The 11476-nt window shown below is 41.6% G+C and overlaps 1 pseudogene; it reads left to right on the top strand.

Moving 5' to 3' along the window:
- Positions 1-10791: 10791 nt before the first annotated feature.
- On the top strand, positions 10792-10910 carry LOC112483609 (annotated as a pseudogene).
- Positions 10911-11476: the final 566 nt, after the last annotated feature.

Below are 11476 nucleotides of genomic sequence, written 5' to 3'. Positions count from 1 at the left end.
CAGAGATGAGGATGGCCTGCTTGGCTCCTGGCAAAGCTGAGACTCCAATCCCTAGGCCCTGCTTTCCAGAACTTTCTGCACTAGACCACAGCCCAGAGGTTATATGTGTGGGCTACAGAGTGCGCCAGGCTAGAGTACAAATTCTGGAGCTGACAAATTCTGTTTGACTTTAGGTCCTGGCTCTCAGTTAAAACCACCTCGAAGGGGTTTGCAGATTCAAGAAGGTAATATGCACACAACCTCGCAGCATAGTTCAGGCACTCGACTAATCAGTACAATAATTACTCATCGCTGTCATTGCTTTTACAAAGATGAGAAGGACCACAAAAAAGGGGAAGACGACAAACTCAGTTTAAACATACATCACTGGTTAAACATGTCACCTAAGCTTAACTCTCCATGCCACTAGAGACGGCGTGTACGCGTATTCAGACACTGTCATGTGCAGGTCCTCTGTGACTGGTGCTATCTCAGGAGGACAGCTCTCTGGGGCCAGCGGCCTTGCAAACTCAATATGCGGTCTCTTACTCCGTGCAACGATCTGTTCCCTTGCCCTTTTCCCATTGTTCACCTTTGCTTTGATGGTCTCCGTGTGCAGGTATTCTTCTACCTTGCAATGATATTTGCAAATTCCTCAGACTCCTGTCTGACCACATTCCTCCAGGTAAGTTTGACTTAGATCCAAGGGCCCAGACTACAGAACGGGGAGCTGCATTTCGTGGTGAGCCTCTGAGGCACCTCTGGTTAGATTTCTGTCTCGCATGTCGCAGCCCACCTTCTAACAGCCATTCACTCCCCTCTTAGGGTACAGTCTCCCTCTCCCCTACAGTGCTTCAGGTGGTATGTTATGGGCTGAATCGTGTCCCCCCAAGATTTCGTATGTTCAAACCCTAATCTCCAGCACCTCAAAATACCACTGTCCATAGAGATAGGGTCTTTAAAGAGGTAACTAAGTTAAAATGAGGCCATGAGTGCGGGCTCTATTCCATTCTGACTGGTGTACTGTATGAAAAGAAAATCTGTACACTGAGAGACACCGGGAATGTGCGTGCACAGAGGAAAGGCCACGTGAAGACACGAGGAGATGGAAATCTAGAAGCTAAGAAGAGAGACTCCAGAAGAAATCAACCTTAAAGACACCTTGATCTTGGACTTCAGCCTCTAGAACTGCGAGAAAATTTCTGTCGTTTAAGGAACTTGCTATGGCAGCTGACCAATACAGTCTATTTTTCCTTCCCAACATCCACAGTCATACAACATTGACTCACGAGTTAAGACGAACCATGTTGACTCATTTCTATGGCGGCTTTGGGGAACTCTGTTTCTAGCCATTTTTATGGTGTCATGTGACAGTAGCAGGAAGGGAAGCCACAGCACTTGAGAGCATACTTTTCCTCCAGTGTATCATTCTTCCGCTGCTCCCAAGGGTGAGGCTGGAATAGAGTTACTTCTTGTTCACTTTCCAGCTTCTCCCCGTGGCCATGATTGTCTCATACATTCATTTCTAGTCACTTTGCTGAATGGTCCTTTCACGAATAAGCACCAAGCCACTCACAAGAGGAATTCACCGTGTCCAGTCCCAGCTTCTACACTTGGCGAAATGTTTCACATTTGAGGCACTGTGGGGAGCGCCACAATGTAGCTATAACCTTCAAATTGGAACTAATAAGCTCCCTCCAGATTTCGTATGTTCAAACCTTAACCTCCAGCACCTCAAAATACAAACTGTCCTCCGTTTCAGTTACATCAAGCCACAATGATGGCACTGCTTATGCTGCTTTCTGCCTCTGGTTTATATGTTAATATTCATGAAAACTGCTAAGTTTTCATAAAAGCAGCCTGCTCTCAGCCTAAAATATGCCCTCACAGCTCAGCTATTATCCTTGGCCAGTTCTCCGTAAAAATGCACTGATTAAAAGAGTCTAAAGAGGCTTTTAGAGGTTTTGAGAATCTTTAGAAGAACCAAGAATTATATGCCCGTCTTCGCAATTTCCACAAAGTTAGTGGGATAGCTGTGTGTGGAAATGGGGCAGGGCCCAGAAAATCTGTTCCAAGACCACACATAACAGCATAATTTAGCCTTTTGGTAAATTTGTTTTTAAACCATAACCTCTAGGGAAATCAAGAATTTCCCAAATTATCTAAACAAATAAAGGAAAATCAGAGGTGTCTCTCTCTTTCTTTTTTCTTTTTACCAGAATTAATCACTAATGTTCCCAGCTTTCCTCTTTTTCTCCATGTGTAAGGTCAAAAAATGATGCTGGAGGGCAGGAGGCCTGGGTCCTAAATTCTGCCCTGATACTAACCGGCCCCGTGTCCCAGACATCGGTCTACCACCTGCAGATAACAGAGGAGGGCCCTCAGGAGCCGGCCTCCAATGTAACATGGACATCTAGGTGTCGAGCAGACGGATGTTTTAATCTGAGCTCTGCCCCTTGGACAAGTTATTTAAATGTCTCCGAGCCCCTCTTTTCTCACCTGTACACCTATCTCCAAGGTGTGAATGAGGATTAAAGAACGAAATGGGTGTCAAACACTGAGCACAGCCCCAGTACAAAGTACATGGTACATAAATGGTAGCTGTTTTTGTTACTGCCCATTTGGATAATCTGGGCCTCCAAACTGAACTAGATAAACATACAATGACGAGCTTTTAGCGATTATGAATTGGCTGCCCAGAACAGAATCACCAAGGAAACTTCATACGGCTGACAGATAAGCTTATCACAATTCAGTTTTCAATGCTTGACTTTTTCTAGCTTTGAGGAGCCAATGGCAAGATGCCTTAAAAAAAAAAAAAAAAAAAATCAACCAGCACAGCTTTAAATATGGCCAGCCACTGACCGCCAGTGGAAAAGGAAGTCAGGGAAAATGGAAATACAGGACATCAACAAATAATTCAGGACAGGTTATTTTACCCGGATGTGTTCCCCTGATTTGAGTTTCACTAAATTACCATCTTTGGTTCCTCTGTTACGAGAGAGAGGGAAACCATCCAGAGTTAAGCAGAGGCCAGAGGAGGCACGAGGAACTCAGGCTAGTATTTTGTAAAATGGAATCACCTAACCAATTGCATCGGGGTGACCTAGGTGTTGTTAAAATGCAGATTCCCCTAGACCTAAAAGAATGAGACTATCTGGGTTGGGGGTTGAAAATATGCATCTTTAACAAGCATCCTTGTTATAACCAAAACTATGAAAACCACTGATCTGAGGCCGCGTTATAATCATGCAATAAATGGCACATATTCATGCGTCATCTCCATAGGATTTGTCTCCAGTAAAAATATTATGGTCTAGAAAGAGCAAAAGACAGTCAAACAAACCATTCTAGGAAGTGCATGTATGTGAAAACAAAGTATAGTGGTGTCCCAGAGCAGGGGGGTCAGCACGTTGGGGGACACAAAAGGACACAGTTGTCAAGGTCTTCCCTGAGTGGAAGCTCCACCTGCACATTTTATAGGTGGACAAAGTGGGTAAAGTGTAGAAGTCAATGGGTGGCCGGGGACAGGGCGCACAAGAAGAAGGAATAGCATGAACAAAGCGGAGAGATGGGAGAGCCCCTGACTTATCTGAGGGGCTGCATAGATTATGTGGCTGAAAGGCAGGGAAGGAATTTGGAGGGATAGCAGAAATGTGTCTTATCAGCTGTACAAAATCGCAATTTATACTTTCCTTCCTCCAAGAAGCAAAGCCATCTCAAGTTCCTAGCATTAAAAAGTATAAACAAATCTCTAGGCATTCCTATGACTTTTTTTCCTTTTCCTGATTTTAAACCACACTTGCATCCTACACCAAATCCTAAGTAGATGCTAAATATAACCGGCTTTTTGAGCTTTCTCCATTCACTCTGCTGAGTCAGTCTTTCCAAGTGTGACTTACGGCTCAGACTGTGATTGAATCAATTTAGTCAATGAACTTCAGTCAAACCAAAGATGTGTTTTCCATAAAACCTCCATTCTTATTCTGATGAGGTATTGTTATAACTATTTTAGGTATATGCTTATGGATCGACTTTTCAAGTTGGGACTATATCACATTATCCATTGATAGGTAACGTACCATCCCAAAATGTAGTGGCTTAAAACAATAACTTTTGTGTTTGCTCACTGTTCTGGAATCTAGACTGGGCTTAGCTGGGCAAAGCTTCTGATGGTTTTGATGATGGTCACTCACTCATTGGCTGAATTCGGCTGGGGGCTCAGCTGACGTGCTGGGATGTCAAGACTTTTCTCAGGCCTCTTCACATAGTCCCACTGGCAGGGTAGTCAGATATGGCATCTCAGACTCCCAACAGCACCAAAGCAGAAGCTATTAGTCCTTCTTAAGGCCCAGAGCTGACACAGTGGTACTTCTGCTACATTCCGTTAGTTAAAGCAAGTCATAAGCCCGGCCCAGATTCATGGGAAGGGGATTACACAGGGTGTGGATATCACATTTTCCAATCACATTTTCATTGTTCATTTTGTTTTCCAAATGAATGTAACTCTAGAGAGTTCTGTGAGAAAAGTGGCATTTGTTGGGAGAACTTGTTGCTTAATGTCAACACTCTAATTAATAATTGAACACATACCAGGGCAAAAAAAAAAGAAAAAATGGTGCAATGTTGTAATTACAAAGTCTCTTGCAGAATGGTATTACACTGCAGCATACATTAAGGCATGTGGTTTGGCTGCTTAGGAAAACCAAATAGTCAAAACAAGCAGATATTAATGTGTACGAAGCATTGGCTAGGCCAGGTGCCCTTCTCTTCCTTCCTGCCTCCTTGCCAGTCTAATCCCCTTGAGGGCAGGTCAGGACCGTGGTCAAGTGTGTGCTCTGGAATCAGACTGAGTCCAAACGCTGGCACTGTTACTTAGTTGCTATGTAAACTTGGACTAATTTGTGAGCTAAGCTTCACTTTCATCACGGATAAAATAAGATGATAGTGCCTACCTCACGAGGCTGTAGTAAGGATTGAGCGAGGTAATGCATACAGAGTGCTTAGAACAGTGCCCAGTGGACACTCACTGGTCATCAGCTTTTGCTATTTTCTATCCTTTTGAGTATTTATTGTACATGCTAAAGTCTGATACTCTAATAGGTACTAAAACACCCAGATGAGCACCTGAATCTACCCTCTCCCACGGGGTCAGGGAAGGTTTTTAGTGACCCTCAAGATGAGACTTAAGGGATGAGTGGAAGTTTGTCGGGTGGGCAAGGAAAGGCTGCTCTGGGCAGTGAGCATCTCGATGAGGGGGTGCAGAGGCAAAGACCATGGCATTTTGGGACAAGAATAAGAGAACTTGCAAAACTTGAACAGGAATGACACAAGACTGAGGAGTCGGGGGACAGGGGAGGTTTGCAGGATGGAGGATGTGTCATGGAAGGCCAGATTACAAAGGACTTAAGCATCACATTCTGGGAGGTGAACATTATTTTGTAAAGCCTACTTTCTTAAATTGGCATACGGTGTGCTAACAAGAACAAGAAGCTCATAGCATAAACAGAGTACCTTTTCTGGAGTGTGTATTTCCAAGATCCATGGAAAAGAAACATTTTTAATTAACAGGTACCAGTTCTAACATTCTGACTCCTAGTTTCTTGACAAGAACATAAAGAGGACAGACTATGAGTCACCAATGTTACTTTCCCCTCCATGTGCTTCCTCAATGCAGCTGATATGGCAGAAAGGCCTTCTGTTAGGATTCCAGTGCTACCCCAATGAGCATATTGGGACCTCATGATGCATAGTGGAATTCTGCCACCTCCTCATCCTTCTTGTCCTCTTATATTAGCTGTTCCTTCCAGGAACAAAGGATGGAGCCAAAAGGTAGGAAGCCTTATATGGCTGCATGGAGTGCCACATTTGGCCATGAGCTCCTTAAGATATCGTTTTACTCTCTTAAAAGTCTCATTAAAATAACCTTCCATCTTCACTGTCCTTTGAGGCTCTACATTCCTCTCCTAATGTAGCCCAACCTATTGAACACTCTCCTTGTTTGACCCCCGCTTCCACTCCAAACCTAAACTCTTTCCTTAGTCTGCAGAAAAAGTGACTTCTTTTCGGGTGTCCAAAAAACCCAGCCATGCCCCACTTTAGTTTAAGGTCCAAATATGTGCATTCGGGTTGCACACTGGTCTCAGGCCACCAGGCATGTGGTGTTAGGCCATTGCTGTCTGTCCTCACATCTTGTTGTCTGTCATCTTGATTGTTGGTTCTACCAGGTTTGCAGAGTCACTGGATTTTAGAGCTGGAAAGAACTTTTAAGGCCATTTGGGATAACTTTCCTTGAGTCGCTTATATTTTTTATTTAAGATATTTCTTAAACACATGCATATATTGCTATATCCTTCATATGGATCATCTAATTCTATCACTAGTTTTATGAGATCCGGATTATGCTTGCTCTGCAGATTAGAAAGCCAAAGCTCAGAGATGCTAAATCACTTGCCCTAAGCGATAGAGCCAAGATTCAAACTGCTGGCCCCAAATCTACTGCTCTTTCTTCTATGCTACCAGCTTCAGAACCTCTCAAAGGTAGGCTCAACATGAGTGTGGAAAACACACCCATGACCTTGCCCTGGAAGGTCCTGTGTGCTGTCTTTATTAAAATATTTAGAAGTTCCCAGACCTCACATACACATTTTGTATCCTGTACCTATGCCTGCATCTCTAACAAAATTATTTAAAATCACCCATGAATTACCGTTGGAAGAGAATACTTTTACTATTCTTCTTTACTGTTGGACTCAGATGTCATTATTTTCAACCCTTATCTATATAATGGGGATAGCTTCTGTTCAACTACCTCCAGTGGGTGGGTTGCAAAACTAAAATTAGGTTCTTTAAGTAAAGGTGCTTTGTGAACTGCATTGGACTCGATACATATCGGACATCACCACACATAATCCCTCCTGGTTCCAGGAGGTCCCGGGCAGGCTGAAAGTGGCCTGCCTGCCTTGCACACCCAGAATGTTCCCTGGGTTTGAGCGATGGAAGCTGCAATCCAGACTTCGTTTCTAGTTTGCAACACTGTAATTTACCAATGGGCAGTTTTAAAAGCAGTGTGTGTCTACTTCTTCCAACACTCTCCCTTTGCTATAATCTACCCTTCCCTTTGGGCTCTGAAAACAAAATTTCCATTTTCTCAGATTCATCCTAACCTAAAGTTTTTTAATCTTTTACTTGCTGCACTATTTCTTACAGATCCTAGCATCTGGATACTACTGATTTCCGTATGTTCTTTTTTCTTTAGCTTTGATGTAATTTTGAAAATTCTACTGAAAAATAGACTCTAGAGAGCAGAGAAAAAGATGGGCTATTTTTATTTAAAGCAAAATCCATTACTAGAACTGCTGTCTGAAATAAAAAGACTTTTGGCAAACAAGGCATTCAACGATTCCTATAGCAACCAGAAAATCAGGCATTTCTGTGTGACCTAGTAGATGTTTATGAACTACCAACTCCTAGGAGAAGGTGATAAATCAAAAGAGCACAGGGCCTGGAAGCCGAGAACCTGTGTATCAGGAACCACCTGTCATTCATTGTATGTGACCTTAAAGTTTTCAGAAATCAAGTTCCTTGCCTATAAAATGGAGTAAGGGATCTCTGTCTTCAAGGCCATAGCGATGCTTCGAACACAGCACAAATGTCAAGCAGAGCCAAAGTTCAGGCTCTGGAAGAGAAACCTCAGTCTTTGGGCTGTGGGGCTTTTAAGTGTCATGACTGAAGAGCACAAGCCTGTCACGTGGTGTGATCAAGGACTACAGTGCAAACCTGTGGTCCCATCAATATGCTGTGGCAGAACCCTGGCTCCATCTTTGTCACCACCTCAGCCTTATCAGTTGGCAAAATGGAGACCAGAGTCCAACCCGGGGATTGCAGCATAGACTATGGCAGGACGTCAGCATATCGCTCAGGGCTGTGACCTCGGCATTACTGGCTAGGGGAGCACTGCTAGGGGAGCACCAGTCCAACTAAACTTACACTTCCGCTCTCTACCATCAGTTGGTTTGTCTTAAACTCTCAGCTGCAGCTGGTTGCTATGCAGTTTTTCAGAGGCCAGTTTGTGAGGAATCGGTCTTAGATCTAAGTTACTTTTCAGTGGAGTAATAAAAAGCACTTTTTTCCCATTTGAGTGCTGACATTTTTGAGAAACATATAAGCCAGGCAGTTGAAGATGAAAAGAGCAGCCACGTTGCTGACAAAGGGTCAGGCGGAGACATGGGTTAGGATGCAGCAACAATGGGCTTCCTAACTCCAGCAGGAGGCAGACAGCTAACGCGTCGCGAGCATCCTTTGTAAACCATGGGCCTTGTCCAGTGGCAGCAAAATGTTTTCTAATAAAATATTCTGGTGGCCAACATCTCTGCAGAGGTAGATCCCAAAGGGGACCATCATAAGCAAAGCATAGTGGGTACCTACATCGCAGGGGAGGAGAGGAGTCAGGTTAGTGATTGAGAGGCTCAAACCATTCAAATTGAAATAAGTGCTGTGAGATTAACCATCTCCTCTTCACCAATTCTGAAGAATCCAGTGAATTGTAGTCTGTCCTGTTTCAGATGAGAAAAGAGGCATGTCTGAAGTTTTCCATTAAATGGAAGTCCCCATTTCACCCCCATGGATGTTTACTATTATTTTAACTTAAGATAATAGCTATCCTAATGGCAAAGCGACTTCCCGTGCAATGTCTCATTCAATCTTAAAACAAACCTGTGGGATATGAATCACAGTGTCTAGCACTCATTTGGCAGATGAGCTAAATGACTTGCTAGTAAATAGAATACCTGAGACTTGGATTTAAATATTTCAGTGAAACTACAGGAGTTTCATAGGGCCTGATCAGCTTGTCACAACATGCAAGAAAAATACTGGGAGACTCCAAATCATTGCATTTCAGTGATTTTAGGGGTAGCAGTGGCAGAAGTAATTTCGAATTCATGTGTTTAATATGAGTTATCTTTTTGATGCTTAACTTTCATCAAAGATGTGTCTGATGGATGGAAATTTCAATATTTAACACAAAATGAAGTCATATTATAAATGCCCAGAGAAAGTGAAATGTTTTCACTTTCCCATTATTCCTCAGCTCAAAAATATTCAACAGGTTTAATTCTTTTTCAAATATTTAACCACCAAATCAAAGACAGGAGAAAGTCTTTAAAACTACTATCTTCACCACAACCATTTACTGAACATCTTCTACACGCCCAGCATTTCGCCAGGCATTATAAATATATAATCTCAATTCTTATAACTCTTGGAAGAGAGAGTTATTATCGTCTCAATTTTATAAATGGGGACACTCAGAGAGTTCAGAGAGGTTAGTCCTTGTGTGTAAGTTCCCACAGCTAGGAATCGATTGGCTTAGAACTGTGGAATTCCAAATGACAAATATTATTAACATGGCTTCAAAAAATGCAAAGGACCTCAGCTGTGAAAGTAGATCTTCTCACAGGACCTACCGCCAGGCCTATCAGCGCAACCATTCTCCTCAGAGGCTCGAAGGCTCAGAGGCTAAAGGCTTAAAAAGCACTGAAAATGGGTAAGTAGTTTAAATCTATCCATGTATTTTTAACGCGTTTATAACTCTCCTATCGAGCCTTTGGAAGTTCAAAATTGATACTGACACTAACAAAATCCATATGTAAAGAAGGATAACCTGTAATACAGTATCATGATAAAGACCAAAGACACAATAATTAGATACAGCTTTTGCCTCAGCGCTGATATATCACACAAGAGGTGAGGCAGTGTGCTAACGGTATCAACTCGGAGTCATGGGATCACGGAGTAGTTAACTCACTCCTTTAAACTGAATTGATGTCTTGCCTTCTAAGATTGATATATTTTATTTACATTTTTCCTGAATTGGAATAATTCAATGTTTTTATTTAAAAGTTTACTTACATTGTCTTACCATGAAAATTAATATGAAGTGTCAAAATGACTTTATTGCCCAGTACGTTGAATTACGTGAGAACACAAACTACAATATATAATGCATTATAAGAACTTAGCACCATTGTGGAGCATGTGGGCCACTCAGAATCACACAATTCTGGAGTTTGCAGAGTACTCGAAGGCTGTCCATCTCTCTGATACTGGAAGATCCTCAAGGGAACGGACTGAATCTCATGATTCCATTGACCCAACTTCCTCATAATTTGGTTCATTATGGATAGCAAACACATATGGTAGGAATGAGTACAGAAAAATTTTTTTTCTGAACTGCATTTTGAATTTCTCAATTTTGCAGAGAAAAAAAGAAAGGATGAATTTTAAATTAGTTAAACTATTTATTAGCTGTCTGAGTGGGAAGAATATTGCAGGAAGCTATAATTATAAAACCTGAATATAGCCAGGAACCAGCGTAGAGTTTTCAGCCTGTTTATAAAACATGCCAAATATCAGATGGTATGAAAGGGTAATGTGTTAATAGCAGACATGCAAAACACTGGCTGCAATTTCTAGGGAAGACTAAAGAATTTGACTAAGCTTTTGGCAGAGCTGCTCTACAACATAGTTTTTCTCTTGAAATCTAACTGCTTCGAAATAGAAAGGACTTGAAATCAATGAGGAAAGTTTATTTTCAGTACCTTAAGCATTGTTCTTCTAAGATCTTTCATTTTCTACACAGGGAAATATAAATAAGGAAAGCAAGGTACCAACTACCAGTAAGTTCACTCTGTAAATTTAAAACCCCTCTCTCCAATTGGCTAACATAACGCAATCCCATAATATTTGAAGGAAAAAAAAAAAGAAGCCTAGAATTTGGAATCAGAAGAATTGTATTTAAATAAAGGTCTAGTCTACGGCCATGCTACCCTGAACAAGCCTGATCTCGTCTGATCTCGGAAGCTAAACAGGGTTGGGCCTGGTTAGTACTTGGATGGGAGACCACCTAGCAAGACCAGGTGCTGTAAAAAATAAAAAAATAAAATAAGAGATTGTAAGCTGACAAAGTCCTTGCAATCTATGAGGTCAACCAAGGGTTGCCTCACCTAAAAAATAAATAAACAAACAAATAAATAAATAACAAAGGTCTACCTACTTACACAGCTTTGCAACTCTCTCACCTATAAAACTGAGAATTGTGTTGCCCTTACCTAAGTTTGCTATAAAAATGCTATAATTATTAAGATATTCTGATGGCTCATTGATAGTTGCCATTTGCTTTTTCCTGCTCTGGAGATTATAATTTTAAAACTTTTGGGATATATCTTTTCTATCCTATCACTACAATAATTATGCATTTTCAACTTTAGTTTTTCAAACTTAAATTTTACTTATCGCCCAGGAAAAATTCAACACTTACTACACAGTGTACAAGGTCCGTGATAGTTACAAAGGGAAATATAAAGATGACTAAGATCTGATTCCTACCTTCAAGGAATTTATTTATAATAACAGAAGGCATATGGGTACAAAAAAAATGCCCATGATCAGGCGTAATCTGGAAGGACAGACCATTATAACAAAGGTCACCAATGAA

The sequence above is a fragment of the Pteropus alecto genome, unplaced genomic scaffold (assembly GCF_000325575.1).
Source record: "Pteropus alecto unplaced genomic scaffold, ASM32557v1 scaffold164, whole genome shotgun sequence".
Classification (NCBI taxonomy): Eukaryota; Metazoa; Chordata; class Mammalia; order Chiroptera; family Pteropodidae; genus Pteropus; species Pteropus alecto.
Note: the sequence above shows the minus strand (reverse complement) of the source record. Positions and strands in the feature narration are given on the sequence as shown.